This window comes from Sebastes fasciatus, chromosome 1 (genome assembly GCF_043250625.1).
Source record: "Sebastes fasciatus isolate fSebFas1 chromosome 1, fSebFas1.pri, whole genome shotgun sequence".
In the NCBI taxonomy this organism is placed as follows: domain Eukaryota; kingdom Metazoa; phylum Chordata; class Actinopteri; order Perciformes; family Sebastidae; genus Sebastes; species Sebastes fasciatus.
Window position 1 is genome coordinate 41,374,710 of NC_133795.1, and position 14,767 is coordinate 41,389,476.

Consider the following 14,767-nt stretch of genomic DNA (forward strand, 5'->3'; position numbering starts at 1 on the left):
CTCATTTCCGTGACCATCTGACACTGAACGCACGAATTACAAGTTTTTTCCTGTGTGGAGTGTGTGGCGCTGGAAATACCATATTGTAAATTTTGTACCACTTCCTGCGTCCACTATGTGGCGCTACCGAACACACAAACTATTTATACATCATGTTGTTGTATATCCTGTGTAGATCACACCATGTAAATTTCATGTAAATCGGATGATATTTGTCACATAAGACTGACTTTCTGTTGTCAGTAGGTGGCGCTATGATTATAACTCAATATGGGCATGTAGATGTCTTCAAGCCTGGACTCTTATCCAGCATCTGAAATTTGGGGCAGATTGGACAATGTAAAGTCCACTTACAACACCTTCCTGCGTCATGGCGAAACATGCAAATTGTCCGCCTCGCCATGGCAACGTCGTTCCACAAAAACCCAAAAGCTTCACATTTTACTGTCATGAAGGTCTTGAGATTCTGCTGCCAAAATTTGAGATCGATCCGTTGAATCCTCTAGGAGGAGTTTTAGAAAATCCCATACCTGTAAAGTGCCTAAAATTACGTATTGTCACATGATCTATGAGATCATCGTTTAAGGTATTGACTATTGCTTCGTAATTTAGCGTCACATTAGCCAGAGGGTTATACCAACCAAATATGAAATGAATCCAATAAACCCTTTAGGAGGAGTTTGAAGAAGTTTGCATAAAATACATGAAAAACGCACGCTATTAAAAATGGCCGACTTCTAGTTGGGTGGAGCCAATGAAAGCCAACGGCAAATACGTCCGAAATGATGAGAGCAATGTCGGTACCAAAATTCGTAAATATTGGAGCAACTTTGTTCCAACTAAGGCCTTCCACGCATTCGGGTGCGCTGTGGAGCACGCCTGAACCCAATCGCTGTATATTCTCGCAACATTCACAGGTTTTGATGTATGCGCCAAGTTTTGTGAGTGTTTGAGTATTCCAAGGACGTCAAAAATGCATTCAAAGGCTAAAAGTAATTAGGGGGCGCCATAGAGCCGATGTGCCACACCCAAGCCCAGTTATGACATATACTCCAAATAATTACTAGTTTGAACATGGATGTGAAGTTTCGTGAGTCCTCAAACATGTTCGTAAAATTAGAATGAATGCACAAAATCCCAAAATGGCTTACTTCCTGTCAAGTGAAAATATTGTTAAAAATATGAAATATGTGCTTTTAGATAAGAAGAATGATCTCACCAAAAAATGAGTTTCCACAGCAGAAAAATTATAATAATCATTACAAAAACAATAGGTTTCCTCGCATCTTGTGCAAGTGACATCGTTGGACCCCTGGCACTTTCGTGCTCGGGCCCTAATTAGGTTTGTTACGTTGGACCTATACACATTAGACTGGAACGTTCAAAAAAATTAATTCTGCCAAACGTTACTCCAATGTTTCTTCTCTGTCATTCTGCCAGCATCTCGTGCAGACTCATGTCTTTTTAGTTCGAAACACTTTGTGAAGCTGCCTGTACTAACTGACAAACCATAACCAGCTCAAGCTGTAATCAACTTGCAAAACAGTTCCATGACACTATTTGCCTCCATTATGTGAGATGAGTTCAAGTAACACCAAAACAATTAGTGAATCTCTAAATCTCCGGCTGCTGAGCCCCCTCTTAGGTCAAATTGGAGGATTTCTCCTGAAAATGTACTAAAACTATCATTGCGGTGGGATGAGCTGCATCTCTGCTTCTTTTTTCAAAGTCTGACTGTATTTCTATGCCGCCGTCCTCTCTGCTGCTCGCCGTTTACTCCTTTGTCTTATAGTGTTTGTGTGCAATTTGCACTTAACTTGAGGAGGGATTATCCTAAGCAGCGCTATCTCTTTCTGAGTCAGCACACAACAGTTAATCAATTGAATAAGGGGCACAAAAGATCACTTTGTAAGAGCAGCCACCAACTCAGGACTTACAAACAGGTTGTCTCACCAGCTACCTTTAACCTTGGACCATTTGTTCTCTTTTTTAGGGAGGGATAGGGCATCTTTAGGAGGAGATAGCAGCTCAGCAGTATATGCCACATAGAAGTGGCATACATCATCTGAAAGCTGAGATGCAGTTGAGCAATGTGTGTCAAATTTTTCTTGTCATATACTTTTAAACACGCAATCAGATCTTGTAACAATCCCCAACACAGTACCCTCACTGTTTCATTCTCCTGTCAGGCCAATCACTACCCCACAAGTACAATGTTTTAGATCTCAGATTTCTGACAGTGTTTAGGCCATCACTCTATTACTTAAGATGTATCAGGATCTGGCTGGCTAACCCGGTCAGCTAAAGACTTTCCTGGGGCATACCACACTATGCTATCTGTACAGTAATCTGGAATTACTCTACAGACAATAATCTGGGATCCCCAAATAAACAGGATCACTCAAACATGCTTCCTTTAACTCTGAATATCAGGCAAAATCAATTCCTTTCTAAGCTTGACAGATCTTGAAACAAACATTTATACCCTTATCTCCTCTTGTTGGACTTTTGGAATTTGCTTTATCCAGGGCTCAGACATTAGACAGACTAACCCTCCTCCTTTCAGCTAACCCAAAACAGTTCTCAGTTGCGGTGCTGTCTTTTCATTCATTTGTTTCTTATTGTACTTCCATTCTAATTTTATCATAAAAGCATTAATTCAAATATCATTTCTGTTGGATCTTATTTTTGAGGGATGGCCATTGGTTCTGTCTGTGGTGATAACATACTCACCAAGTTGATTGCTTATGTCAGGGAACACAGCACCATTGCTTAAAACTAAGGATGCACCGATACCGAGTACGAGTACAAGTACTTACATTTGGGTACTCGCCGATACAGAGTACCGATACGAGTACTTCTCTGTGCCAAAAGACCCTCGTTAACAGCCAGCTGGAGGCTGTGAGCGACACACGGCAGGCTGGGGAGTCCCGCATACGAGGCGGTGCGCCGCGACCGGCTCTAGGTCGGCTTGGAAAGGCTCTGGGTGAAGGTGGCTCGCGGCTGCAGCTTTACAGCGCTCCCCGCCTGGACCTCGCCGCACCATGACGGGGCTTCTTGCTCCCGGTGCGATTGTCGAACGGGGCGTACTGTCTTTAGTGTGCCCCAACCGCGTCGTGCCCCCAAGGCGGGGCATCACCGGCCCGTCTCACCCGCACCGCCATGGAGATGGAGCGTGAGGACTCGAAAGATGGTGACGAGAGGTTAATGGGCCGGTGCACGCCGGCAGAGGTGGGATCCCGGCCCCGCGGGGTCGGGCGCATCACCGTAAAGTGGAATCAGTGCCGTTGTATCGGAGCCGTTTTGCGAGTACGAGTACATGAGCACAGTATCGGACCCAAAACCCGATACTGGTATCGGTATCTGTGCATCCCTACTTTAAACTAGTCAGATGGTTCAAGTGACAGGCAATTAGACATGTTGTAAACAAAGCCCCATCTTTTAGAAACTTATTTGGAAGAGAAAAACATTTTTTTTTTACCCAAACTCTCCTTAATAAAAGTCCATCACACCTCCTTTAACCCTAAGCGACCCACATAGACCCATTTCTATCTTTTTTTATTGGAGGACAGGAGGTCTTTAGGGGGAGATAGCAGATCAACAGTATATGTGGAAGTGATGTACATCATCTGAAAGCTAAGAATAATTTGACAGAAGGGTTAATGAAACAGGTGAAAACAGAGTGGAGAACACAGACACTGACAGGAACATTATCCCTGATGTCTAATCCTCTGCAGCTGATGTAACCAGTCACCTCTTCTTCTTCCTGACTGTGTGTGTGTGTTCATGGTTGAGTCTGCAGACTGAACAGTGCAGGCGTGTGTACAGTTGCATCTATCTGTCCATGCCATTGTGTTGAATCGAGGCCTTGAGGTATAATCCGTCTCCTATCCTCTTCCTCTCCATTAGTCCTGACTGAGGGTGACAGATAGGTGTCCGGTGCTGGATGTTTGCTGTTTGTCGCTGCAGTCTTGACCCGTTGCTTTGCCATGTATCCTCTTTTCCTCCACAAGAGCATTTCTGCTGGGATTTTTTTTCTCACCCTGGCTTCTCTTTGTTGTCATTCCTTATAAGTTCTCCCCGCGGCATCACCAAGGCCGATGAAGGTGTCTCTGGCTGCTCTCTGCAGCTCGGTTGTGCTTTTCTTGTCACTCCACCCTTTTTTTTATCTACTTCTTTCTCTTGTCTGTTATTCTGGTGGCGACTTACAATGGAACATCAGTGCTTGACTCTAGGCTTCAAGGGATAGTTGCTTTGAAGTGGAGTTGCATGAGGTGCTTATCAATAGTCTGGGTATTACTTACATTACTTCCAGCACGGGAGCAAAGCAATATAGTGCTGTTGATGGAGTCTACAGGAGCATAGATAAGTTTCACTTTCAGTTCAGTTCTCCGTCGGAAAGGGCTGTCTAACGGCAAGGTCAGGCAGTGAAACTTGGTTATGTTTTCACCGGCGTTTGTTGGTTTGTTGGTTGGTTTGTCCGTTTGGAGGATTACTCCAAAAGTCCACGGTGGATTTGAATTACATTATTTGGAGGGGTGGGGTGTGGCACAATGAACAATCCATTAGATTTTGGTGGCGATCCAGATCATCAGCGACGTACATGAAATCTGCCTTGGCGGAGGTCTGCGCTCTCCGAGTGTACTTCTATTTTTTCTACGTGTCTGATTTTTTATCATTCATCCGGAATCACTTTCAGTTGCATGCCTGCATTGTGTCCCAGTCCATTCTATAAAACCAAACTAGAGTGGACACACTATGTACTAATGTTGACACCACATTATGAAGCTTGGTATACATTAAATGTATATATTTCACACTTAAGGAAGTCTTTACTATGGAAGACATTTACAGGCCTTTTTACAGAGTTTTGTATTGTATTGTTTTATATTAGTAATGATTGTTGACTTGATACAGTAACTGATGTCAGATTTCCTGCTTACGAAAGTCATTGTTGAAATATGCATAACGGAAACAACTTGAGCATTTCAGAAAGTACGCCAGAAGTTTTTTAAAAATTTGCTACTGTAGACACTTAAGTAAACAGTAAAGGTAGTGAATAGTTAAAAGCAAATGTTCATGAGCCCCCACAAATCAGTGTTAAAGGCCACCAAAGCAGATATACCCCATTGTGTGTGTGCGTGTGTGTGTGTGTGTGTGTGTGTGTGTGTGTGTGTGTGCGTGCGTGTTGGGTTTGGGGGTTGTCATCCTCTTAAAATAAGGTCAGGATGGTCTCCCCTTAATCTTTGCTTTGTTACGCGGCCCCTCCCCTCCCTTGGTGGGCCGCTGACTTCATTTATTTATCCGTTTCGTCCATTTCCCCTGGTGAGGATTACAACATTAAGGCGGCTCATTACATCGACTATTATGGCTTATTTGTTTTACTTATAGGTCTTTTCCTAAAAATGGCATTCCATCATAAATTTGTTGTTCACATGCTTTTGAAAAGTTTGCAGTTTTGAAATAAGGTTCACGCTGTCTCCATTCTAGCGAGGCACTTTGTCTATTATTTAATCTTACAAGTACAACAATGTGTCATCGGGGTGAGATTTCTTTAAAAATGAAAAATGTGTAAACGAGAAAGAAAGAAGAGCAAAAATAAACAGCTGCAAAGACAACAAAGTGCTCGGAAAACAATTTTCAATATATAATCCATTTACTTTTTCAAGGGTAGAAGGACATTTTATGATGTTTTGGTGACCCGCCAGGACACATTTCTTGATGCCGGTTGACAAGATTAAAGCCTTTTAAATCTTTCAATTCCATAACGTAGAATGAAAGAACTCCATCAAGTATCTCAGTACCGTAACGGTTGACTGTAAAGAGATTACATTTCAAATCACATCAACAAATCAAGGCCTTTAAGCGTGTTTCATTTCACACATCCGCGCCAAATCTGGAGATGAACAGCATTGTGTGTTTGGTTAGAATAGAATACAAAAGAACATGACCCTGCCTTTATAACATTTAGGGTTAAAGGTGGAACACAGGCTTAGTGGAGACACTTTGCACGCGTCTCAAAGTATTTTAAACATCTTTGGCTGTTTTCTCTTCCAGAGACAACGAGCCTAAGGTTATATGTCATTTAAATTGGGGTTACGACGAAGCATTTATCTCAAGATGCCTTCATGCAGCGACCGACAGTAAGCAGATTATTTCACTATGGCCTCATAATTTCTGTGTCAACACCCACTCATTTGACGTCTAGAGTTACAGCAGACAGGCTGTGGTCTAATGCTGATAATACTAAACAAACAACAGCGTCTCAAGAAATGAATTATAATCTGAGACATATTAACTGAGTGTTAATACCCATGTTCTGACATAGATTGGCGGGTACGAGGGCTTATCAGAGCAGGACATTTTTAATTGATACTTGACCCACTTCTCTGACTAATCAAATGGGGTGGGGGGTTGGGTGGTGGTGGTGGTGGGGGGAATCCACTTGTTATTTTTTGCTTCTCCATAAGCATAGATTTACTTTATGCTGTTTTCACTAACCACAATCCTGACCAACAATCCAATCATGGAATTGTTTTAATATTTTGTTCTCTGCTGTTGTGAAAATTGCTCTGAAGGCAGGCGTCTGTGGCATCCTGATTAAAATCCCCTGCAGAGAGGTAGCTGTTGTGAAGTTGCTTTTATTTTTCTGACCTGTAGCTGCCTCAGGTCTTGTCCATATTAAGCAGATACATTTGAAAACATTTTGCATCCCCACTATGACAGTATTCTTCCCCCACTGAAAACTGAGCTGCTTCGAATACACTTTCCAGAGTGGGTACGTTTTAACCTGCTTCTTTTTCTGCTTTGGAGTGTGGACAGCAGTGGGAATTGAGCAAACAATGTTTGTGCTGCTCACAACTTTGCGCTTGATGAGTCGTTTAGTAAGTTTAGCTCATAACACATTACAGGCATTGTCATTGATTTATAGCACCTTTCTCTCACATCATTATACAAAATAATAATAGTAATAACAGTAATGTCACATAGAGGTTGAAGACCAGAGCACGTGCTCTTACTATATGCACTATGCACCGATACCACTTTTTTTCAGACCGAGTACAAGTACAGGTACTTACATTTGGGTACTCTCCGATACCGAGAACCTATACGAGTACTTCTCTGTGCCAAAAGACCCTCGTTAACAGCCAGCTGGAGGGTGTGAGCGACACACGGCAGGCTGGGGAGTCCCACATACGAGGCGATGCGCCGCGACCGGCTCTAGGTCGGCATGGAATGGTTCGGGCCGAAGGTGGCTTGCGGCTGCAGCTTTACAGCGCTCCCCGCCCAAACCTCGCCGCACCATGGACAAAGCGCTCGCTGCGCCCTCTCTCCCCGCCGGGGAGGGAGGGGGCCCCCTGCTCCCGGTGCAACTGTCGACCAGGGCAGATTGTCCTCAGTGCGCCCCAACCGCGTCGTGCCGCCAGATCGCTCTGCGGCGATGTCGGCAACCCACCCGACCCGCCTTGAAACACGGACTAAAGAGTCTAACGCACGTGCGAGTCAGAGGGTGCAAGCAAAACCCTGTGACACAATGAAAGTGAGGGCCGGTGCGTGCCGGCTGAGGTGGGATCCCGGCCCCGTGGGGTCGGGCGCACCACCGTAAAGTGGTATCGGTGCCGTTGTATCGGAGCCGTTTTGCGAGTACGAGTATGAGTACATGAGCACAGTATTGGACCCCATACCCAATACTGGTATCGGTATCGGTGCATCCCTACTATCAACACATTCTCAGTGTCATTGGGATGCCAATTGTCAAACCTATGATTCAGGAGGAGCAAAGTGATTTCTATTCATTCTGTGGAGCAGTTAACCAGCCCCTTTTTCCTCACTGCAACACCAGAGCAGGTCAAGGAATTTCGTCCATGCAGTCTACGTGTGCTTTGTTTGGAGTTTCTTGTTGGTGGTGCTGCGGGAGTAAGGGGTCCCAGAGCGGTTACTACAAACCATTCTGTCCTCATATACAGTAGCTACGTGAGAGCAATTGGGAGCTTTTGTCTGCATTCTCGACAGCAAATAAAAACACGTTCTCAGTGGGCATTGAGCTCCACCATGCAGGGTTGTGCCTTGGGGGGCTTGTTCGCGAATGAGGTTAAGACGGAAAACAAGATTGACAGACGGGTTGGTGTGGCATCCGCAGCAATGCGGGTGTTGCACAGGCCTGCCTGTCTGTCTTGGTGAACAGAAAGCCAAGCCTGAAGGCAAAGCTCTCAATGTACTCGTTGCTCTAATGCATAAAAAGGGCCTCCAATGAGTTTTGTTTTGCAGTGTTTTAGGGGTGGGAGGGTGGGCAACAAAGGCTTCCAGAAATGCTCATTTACTTTAAAAGAAGCTAGATTGAGGTGGTTTAGGCGTCGTATGTATAAGGCTGTCTCCTGGATGCCTCCGTTTGGAAGTTCTGGTCACATCTGACTGGTTGGAAACCCAGAGGCAGACCCAGAACACAGAGGGATTACATATCCCATCCGACCAGGGAATGCCGTGTGATCCCCGGGAAGAACTGAAGAACATATGTGATTAGGTTGTATGTGCTACCATGCTTAGCCTGATGCCACCACAACCAAGGTCTATGGAACGGAGGCTGGGTCACAGACGGACATGGGTCTTGAGGTATGGGGTATAACACATGCGCACATAAATTAAGCTGCGGTCGTGCGTTGCGAATGGCTCAATTGCGGCAAGTGCAGGCCAGATTTTACTGGGCATGTGTTATACCCCCAAAGATATGATGCCTGACCCAGCCTCCTTCCCATAGGCCTTGACCACAACAAAAGCCCAGGTAATTGGGATGGATTGATGGAACGTCTCGATCCGGCTGTTACAAGTAGTATTTATGTGCTTCAGTCTAATAAGTAATCCATACTTTATACTGCAGTCAGCTGAGAACAGACAAACATGCCAGTGACAACACCTTTTATACGTAAATATGAAATAATGAATTCTGGAAAAGCTTTAAACCCCTGAGGCCAAATGGAGTAACCGGCAATGCCTTTAACCCCACATCCAACCTGAAGTTCTAACGTACAATTGACTGAAATTGAACATTCATCAATGATGACAGAAAATGAACCAGCAATGTCTGCATCTAGCGTTAGTCTTTCACTACTCACTAGTTGCTAGTTACCCAGAAACCTGTGTTTGGTACAATTTGCATATATGTTGTCAAATTGCTACAGATGGTTTCTTCATTTGCTTGTCTGCTTGCACCTGTTTTATGAAGTTTCACAGCATTGCAATGTCTTGGTCATGTTGGAAATGGCCTGTACTTTGACATTTTGAGGATGTGTGCGTGTTAGAGTAATTGCGAGAAATGAATTTGGTCGTCCCAGCACCCTCCCCCTCCCCTCCCCTCCGAGGTTTAATTCTTGAAAGAGTGGCTGAAGAAGCCCGGATTAAGACAGATGTGCATAAATGATACTGAAGGGGGGGGGATTTAGCACGGCACAGCCTGGGGATCATTGATTAAAAAAAGCCATGTCTTTAGCCTGAGCCAAATCCAGCCGAGCACTGGTACACCACAGCTTCCTGCCCCATGACCCTCCCCCTCGTACCCAGCCCAGGCAAACCAACATGCCAGCCAGTTTTGGGGGCAAGTAGGGAAAGGAGGAAGAAAGAGGCAGACAGTGATGGTGCTGTAGAGCCAGTGAGTCTTGGAGCCACCTCCCCCTTTTCCCTTCCTTCCCCCCCCCGGGGCTGGAGTTGCAGATACTGGGATTACACAGGTCAATTATACACTTAATCTGCCTTTGCCCGCAGGGGATTAGGAGTGTGGCTCATTGATTGATTTGAAGTATTTCCGTTGACCTTGGGTAGTTATCAGATTCACAAGCGTGGTGAAATTGCACTTCTGTGTGACGGAAGTTAAAGCGCTTTTTAATCGCCGCTGCTGCTTCTCCCCGTCTCGCTACTACTTACCGACTGCTGAACGGCTGTGACGGAGCGGAGCGAGGGCAGGGGTCAGGTTGAGCTGCAGATTGGGGGATTTGAGATTGTTGTCGTCGCCGCCGTTGTACTTTGGTGACAGTGGGTGGGTTTGTGGATGGGTGGGTGTAGGGGGGCGAGGGGTTTGTCGCGATGACAGAAATTGCCAGCATGACTACCGGGTTACAGAGCTGCCTTCATACCACTTGGCTGTCCGGATACGTTTCACCACTTTGCTGGCTCTGGTCATGAACTGCCAGACACACGGCAATGCCAAGTGAACAATTTAATCAACGCTGAGCTCAGGCAACACGCAAAATTAACTCCTGCAGCTGGTCAGACATTTTTTTTAGTAGTAAGTACTATCATAGAAGAAGTGAAAACTATTGTTAAAAAATTTGAGAAATGACTGAGAACATGGAATCATAACTGACACTACTTCCATGACTAGAAGGTAATAAGTATCATTACCTTAGTACAGGGGTCATTAACCTTTACTATCAAAAGAGCCATTTTTGGCAAAAAAAGAAGAAAAAAAATCTGTCTGGAGCCGCAAAACAGTTGAGCATTGTGATGAAGGTCTATAGTCTAAGTATGTAGTAAATAAGTCTAATGCAGTGAGGGCCAAAGTGCAAATGTACGACGGATTATTAGGGCCACATTGATGGGAAAAAAATCTGAAATTTCCAGAATAAAGTCATAACTTTACGAGAAAAAAAGTCGTAATATTACGAGAATTAAGTCATAACTTTACAAGAAAAAAAGTCATAATATTGCGAGAATTAAGTCATACCTTTACAAGAAAAAAAGTCATAATATTACGAGAATAGAGTCATAACTTTACGGGAAAAAAAGTCGTAATATTACGAAAATAAAGTCATAACTTTACGAAAAAAAGTTGTAATACTACGAGAATAAAGTCATAACTTTACGAGAAAAAAAGTTGTAATATTGCGAGAATAAAGTCATAACTTTCCGAGAAAAAAGTCGTAATATAATGAAAATAAAGTCATAACTTTACGAGAAAAAAAGTTGTAATATTGCGAGAATAAAGTCATAACTTTATAATATTATGACTTTATTCTCAAAATTTCATATATATTTTTTTCCCTAAACGTGGCCCTAATATTCTGTCGTACTCTGCCTTAGTATATGAATAATAGGAAGTTAGAAAAGTGTATAATCAAATCATCTGTTTGTTCAAAAGGTTGTGATCAAAATGTTTTTAGGGCTGTGTGATATGGTTCAAAAATGAGTTTTTGATTAGCTTTGAATCATTTAGCTGTACAACAGAATTTTGTAAAATGACATAAAACATCACATCATCAAGATAAAATTACACCGAAGAACTGAAGTCCGAATGATATATCAATTGATATATCACCTGGCAACATCTGATCTGATCATTTTCTCACATTTTTCACTGATACCCAATAAGAACACATAACCACATCACTATGACATCATCCGACATTATAGCTGCAGTTTATATCTGCAATGTTTTACTGTACAATTGGCTTCTTCAGCTCAGTTTGCTATTTCTGAGAGTTAATGACCAGATGTCATTTACCCTTCATCTGCAACAATATGGCTGCAATACTGCATCAATGTCCTCTTGTTGTTTTTCATGCCAGTCATTAATCTCTTTTAGGTTGAAGCAAAATATCTGTAAAAGGATTACGCAACCAATAGGGGAGGGAAATAATGGTCGTAGTCGTGGGTCGCAATAATAAAAACAAGGCCAGCCGAGCAAGATAGGTTAGATTGACTTTGTGACTGTTCAAAAACATGCTCTGAAAAGGTCTCACTTCCGTTTAATGAAGTCTGTAAGCAGCTTAGAGTCCTTAATAATTACTGAGAGAGAGCATTTTGTTTCCCTGCTTTCGTTCCTTTTGGGTCTAAATCCTCTGTGAGCATTCCCGGCGCCGTGTTGCCAGGAGGAAACGGCAAAGGACAACCGGGGCCCGCGATCGTCCCGAGAGAAGGGAAATACAAGTTTAATGGAGACTTCTCCTTTGTCAAGTCCCGCTGGTTTATTGATCAGGGGCCGGCGGGATGAATTGATCGAGGGACACGCATGTCATCTCTCGGGTCTCTATCACCCTTTTACAGCCCCCTTTCTATCCCTCCTTTCCTCCGCCTTGTTAAAAAGGGAGGTATGGTGGCATTTGTTTGATTAACTTGTCCGACAAAAGTGACAGCTGCTCACGGGCGTATGTGGATGAGTGGCCCAGCGCCGCTCCCTCTTTGTACATCTGTCAGAGCCGGAGCAGGGCGAGCGGGGTGAAAAGAGACAAATTGGACCCAAAAAGAAGGCCATTCACCTTCCCCAGACCCCCCTCTGCCGCTCCACCCCTCTATCCCATTCAGGTGCTCGGCGGGACCCTCAAGTGCTTGCTGGCTTATTCCATTTTCACTCCCCCTATAGAGTTCCCTGAGCCCACAAGTGTTTTAGCCCTCTTTTTCCTTCCCTCAATCCACCCCTAAGCGGCTCTTTGTTAGTAGAATGGCTCACTTTTCTCAGGGCCTGAAGCCGGCGGCTTTTTTCTTTTTTTTATTGTCAACCACAGAGCTTTTCTGTCGCTCATTGTATGTTTACTCAATGACTGGTTGCTGACCGTAATTCCAACTGTTTAGTTCCTCACAACATAGCCCCCCCCAACTCCCTCCACCCACCGCCCCAAATATACACCCATCCCTTCTCCAAACGACCATGTTTTTTATAAAGTCCCTCCTCATTTAGTCTTGTCCGTTGAGCTGATACTCGCGGGTAGAAGGAGATTGGTGTTTTTGTAAGAGACCCAGATTGCCGGGGCTGAAAAGAAATCCAGACCTGAGATAAACATTTACCTTTCTCCTGTGATGTTACACCCAGGGTTGACTGCCATCCCTCTTTCCTCAGCACTCTTTTCTTAACCAGCTGCCTGGTTTAAATGCCCACTGAGCCCGTTTTGTTGCCGTCCCAGCTGTGCTCAGACTGCGGTCAATGGTCAGCCGGGGTTTGCCTTTTGTGTCACCGGCACAATCAAAACAGTTTGAGACCTGTGAGCTTGTTGAGCCCAAAACTTTGTTTAATTCTACTTTCAGAGCCCTTCTGCTCCTTCCTCCTCCTCTAACATACCTACTTCCTTGAATGAAAAGAGAGGGGTGGGGGAGAAAGGAGGAGAGAGAGAGAGCAAGAGAGAGAGAGAGTCAGAGGATGACAATATCTAGTACAAGATGCTGAGCCCCATTGAGGCTGTGTGAAAAGCCCCTTTCTTGTCTGTCCACACTGAGGCAGATACATTTGAAAACATGTTTGCATCCCTTCACACTTGCGCTTTCACGTAATTTTCTAAGTCTGCCATACACATACCAATGACCGAACAATAGGAAAACCCTAACCCTAACCCTATAGAGAAGGCGGGAAGTTTTGCATAATCATCCTAATACTTAAAACGTTGTTTTTATCATCATATACGATTGCACAAAGCACGACAAGGCGGCAACCTCCGGTTCTGAAAAGTGAAGTCAATGCTGAAGTGCCTTAAACCTGCATAAAAAATGACCAGCAGGGGGCGATTCCTGTGGTTGCAAAAAATAAGTCCAATTGTATAGGAGTCTATGGGAAAATGAGCCCACTTCTCTCTTGATTTATTACCTCAGTAAACATTGTAAACATGAGTTTATGGTCTTAGTCGCTAGTTTCAAGTCTTCTTCAATACAGCATGATGTTCATTTAGTAAAGCAGGGGATGCTTTAGGGCGTGGCTACCTTGCGACAGGTCACTACCATGGTGTTGGTCTGGGTGTTACCCGTCTTCGTCTTAGAACTTTAACCCTTTCACAGTGTGTTTTCAGTTCACGAAAGTTAATTGTAACATTTTGGTTGCCTAGAATGTCTTATTCAGCGTTCAGTTATACTTTTAGCTCCACCCCCGCAAGATGGCGACGGCCTCATTACCAAATTCAAACCAATGGGTGACGTCACGGTAACTATATGTCCACTTCTTATGAACTATGTCTATGAGCGCAACATAACGAAATTCGACCTCTGCATATAACCCATCCTATATGCATTAGTCCTTAGCCGGAATGAGGGGACATTGTGGTTACATGTTCTTAAAATCCTAGACCACTATGAAGCCCCGCACAAGGTTGAATACACATTTTAACTCTAACATTTTGTTATTTTTAAAGGTCCCATATTGTAAAAAGTGAGATTTTCATGTCTTTTATATTATAAAGCAGGTTTAAGTGCTATATAAATACTGTTGAACTATCAAAACGCTCAATATACGGAGAAACATACACAGCCCGTTTTCGAAAATGGTGGGTTTAAAACAAGCCGTTAGGATTTCTGTCCATTTGTGATGTCACAAATATACAATATATAGATCATTACATAGTTTTAAATGTAAAACATTTAAATGTGTCCTAGTTTATTTCCTGTTGCAGTGTATGTAAATAACATCAGCTGACAGGAAGTAAACATGGACCCAAACTGTTTCCTAGCAACGCAGTTCCGTTGAAATGCACTAAAACGGAGCGTTTTAGACAGAGGGTGAATACAGGTATATTCAGACAGACAGTATGAGGAAAATAAAGTTTTTTTTTTTTTAACATTACAGCATGTAAACATGTTCTAGTAGAAACACAAAATACAAGTATGAACCTGAAAATGAGCACGATATGGGTCCTTTAACTCTGCTGGGGTGATGTCATATTCTAGAATATAAAATAGGGACAAGAATTCTATCTTGAGTCTAATAAATGTGACACTGATGAGATAATGTATCAGGGGATCTACAGTATTGATTAGAAGGATATTAAAGTCAGCAATATTGAAGGTTTCGTATCTGAAAAGA

At 43.5% G+C, this 14,767-nt stretch overlaps 1 protein-coding gene across 2 annotated transcripts in view; it reads left to right on the top strand.

Moving 5' to 3' along the window:
- cadpsa (Ca2+-dependent activator protein for secretion a) overlaps positions 1–14,767 on the top strand; it is a 199,583-nt gene that overhangs the window by 166,320 nt on the left and 18,496 nt on the right. The window lies entirely within an intron of this gene.